This window comes from Pinus tabuliformis, chromosome 9 (assembly GCF_031772625.1).
Source record: "Pinus tabuliformis cultivar Carrire ecotype Pingquan chromosome 9, CPIR1, whole genome shotgun sequence".
Classification (NCBI taxonomy): domain Eukaryota; kingdom Viridiplantae; phylum Streptophyta; class Pinopsida; order Pinales; family Pinaceae; genus Pinus; species Pinus tabuliformis.
This window is the reverse complement of record NC_142307.1, coordinates 14,954,803-14,958,298: the sequence shown is the minus strand read 5'-3', so window position 1 is coordinate 14,958,298 and position 3,496 is coordinate 14,954,803.

Genomic DNA, 3,496 nt, shown 5'->3' with positions numbered 1-3,496 from the left:
GAAAGTACAGAGTTACAGTCGTTTCAAGGTTGAGCTCCTAAAATCAATAAAAAGAAAGATGAGGAAATTTGATGGCAAGGATCCGGTAAATTGGATACTTCAGATGGAGCAATATTTTGATCTACATGGTGTACAACTGTTACAAAAGGTATGTATTGCATCTTCATATTTAGAACCAGATCAATTTTTATGGTATGAAGGGCTTTGTTCTCGTAAAAAACTTGTTACGTGGTCAATTTTCACGGGTTAAATGATAGCACATTATGAGGATACAAAGAGCAACACCTTATTTAGAGCAACACCACAACAATTGGAAAGAGTAAAAGGGCTTTGTGACATAATGGAAAGCAAAATTATGGAAACCAGGAAGCATACCCCTCACAACTATAAAGATGGAAGTGTTGTTTCTCCCAGCCTTCCACAAACTACAAGGGTTACACCACAACAATTGGAAGAAAAAAGAGAAAAAGGGCTTTGTTACAATTGTGATAGCAAATGCACTAAAGGTCATAGGTGTGCTGAGAAGAAATTATTTTACATAGAATATGAAGAGGAGGAAGAAAAGGATCAAGAAACATCAAAAGAAGAGGATATACGCCAGGACACCACCCCAGAGAAATAAGAAATGAATAAGACCATATCTTGTAAAGCATTGGCAAGAATTACCACTCCTCAAACTCTCAAGATAGAAGGACATATCAAGAAGAAAAAGGTGCAAGAAGTGAAAGAACACATCGAGAAAGAAGAAATGAATCCAACCATATCTTGTAATTCAATGGACGAAATTACCACTCCTCAAACTATCAATATAAAATGACACATCAAGAAGAAAAATGTTCAAGAAGTGAAAGATCACATCGAGCATCGAGAAATGAATCCGACCATATCTTGTAAAGGACTGGAAGAAATTACCACTCCTCAAAAGATAGAAGGACATATCAAGAAGAAAAAGGTTCAAGCAAAGAAAGATCACATCGAGCATCAACAACAAGTTCTCCAACTTTTAAAGGATAACACCACTTCGGTGCAAAATCAAACGAAACAACAGGTAGATCAACATTGTAGTGAAAAATGTTTTGATGTAGGTGATTGGGTATTTTTACTGCTACATCTAAAGCAAGCTATTTATGAGAAGGAAATGTTGGCAATACTACATGCACTTAAAAAATGGTGACCTTACCGAATGGGAAGACTCTTCAAGGATGAGGATGTGGAAGCATTGTTTTGTGCTATTTATATTATCCAACTAGATTGGATAAACGAAGAAAGGGATGAATGGAAGAAGGATGAAGAAGTATGGCCACTTATTCAAAAGTTGCAAAAGATCCCAATTCAAACAATATTGCCAGAAATTGAAGAGGAAGGAAAAGTCATATTGGAACCTGGAGCAATCACAGAAACAAGAACCCGACAACTACGAAATCGATCAATTTCAGACTATCTCATCAAGTGGAAGAACTTACCCGCTGAAGATTCCACATGGGAGGACAAGAATTTTATACAGAAGCATCAAGAACTACTCAAGCGTTGAGGACAACGCTTTTTGAAGGAGAGGGGCATGTTAGGCCCCTATACTACTAGTGTAACCCCTTATTGTTATTAATATAACCCACTTATTATATTGTTGTACCCATGTAGTGCCCATATTGTTACTATTGTGCCCCATAGAAGCCCACTATTGTTATTATTGTGCCCTTACATTATTATTGTTATGTCGGCTCTGATTATGTTATGACCCCTTAGACTCCTATATATAGAAAGGAGGTCTTTTCATTTGTGTCATCCAAGAATTGTTCATTTATGTAATGTAAAGGAGGTTGCTCCCTCGAAGAGGCTGAATTCTAAGGCGTTGATCTATCTTTTCTATCTTTTCTTGAGCTAGTTTCATAACACAATGTGCAGGGAGCGATTAAAGAAAAAGGTAAAGCTACAAAAGCTCGGAAGCAGAGAAGAAATTCCCTCATGAACGGATACCGCATGCAACAGAGCCGCACATTCCAGAGCGCTGCTGAGCTATCCATTATAGATCTATCAGTCAGAGCCATGGTTCAATGAGTAGTTGAACAATGTTGATATCAACAGGGGATTTAACACTCAAGGGTAGAAGTTCACAAAGGCCGTATGTTTGCAAAATTTTAAAGCTTATACCCAGTGAAGGAAAAGGCGCTAAAGGCGAAAAACGCAATCGCGCATCGCTGAGAAAATTGCTCAAAAAGTAAAGTCCCTAACTGCTTAGTCACTCGTAAGCCCAAAAACGCAAGAAAGCAAAGGCAGATGCAATTTGAGGGTTAACCAAGTGGAATTTGGGTTATTACTGAGCATACACAGTAAATCCACATAGCCAGAGATGATTCTCAAAGTATATCTGCTATTTTGCTGGAAAAAATGGTGCCAGCGCTTGCCATTTCTGTTTGCTTAGCGCAATCAAAAGCGGAAGACAGTCAGCCGACTCTACCCAGGAAAATATTGAATGCTCGCAACATTAAGGAGCAAATGCAGAAATAGTTAGGTATTAGATTTAATTTTTAGAAATAATTTTGCTTAGAAAAAGGGCGGTCATTTAAACCGTATCTTGAATATGTGTAATTAAGTTATTTAGTTAGTAGTATTTAAACACTTCTCATGCATTTAGAGAAGGGTCCAGAAATTTATCAAAAATTTATCCTCAGAGCATGCACTTTTGCACCCTCAGAGGAGGTTTTGGTGAATGAATGGATCAAGATTTGTTGATGTTTGCATTTGATATCTGCTACTGATGTTGCACTTCTGTACTCTTAGTAGATGCTAGAGCAAGGAGAAATAAATCATTGTTGCTTGAAGCTTATGAGTAGGACCAGTCATAAATGGTACTTTTATCTCTTGACCATTTCTGCTTATATGTTAAAGTGATATACAGTTTTTAGTTGTTTATATGTTATTGCATGAATGCTTGAGTTACCATTTGGCACTTTTGTACGGTGGTAGCTATTTATTTATGTTTAATGTATGAATAACTTATTATGCGATATGCTGTTCACAACTGTTTTGCCTAACTTTTTATGCGAAATAGTTCATCTTAATTGATTTCCTTTCTTATAGTCGTTGAACGATATTTATTACCAGTTGTTATTTGAAATCTCTTTAGATCGCATAATAGAAGAATTACATCCCGGGTTATCATAGATTAGATGTCCTGTTTTTATTAGATTACCATAGTATAGAATTAGCTTAAAGTTTGAATTAGAATAGCTTAGGTAGTTACTGTTAGATCAACAACATCGATTTCTACACACACACACCCATAGATTGGGAAACTGGTCCCATTATCCCCAGTCAGACCCGCTATACCAAACGGATAAGGAGCTGCCAACCAAGGTCCGGACTGGGCGGGTATCCCCCTTGTTGTCGACCCGATTTTTGGGACTTCAACATATTTGGTGCTAGAAGGAGGGTCTGAACTATGAATGGCAAGTAAATCCAAATCTGAATACCATTTTGAGAGTAAATCGCCCTCATC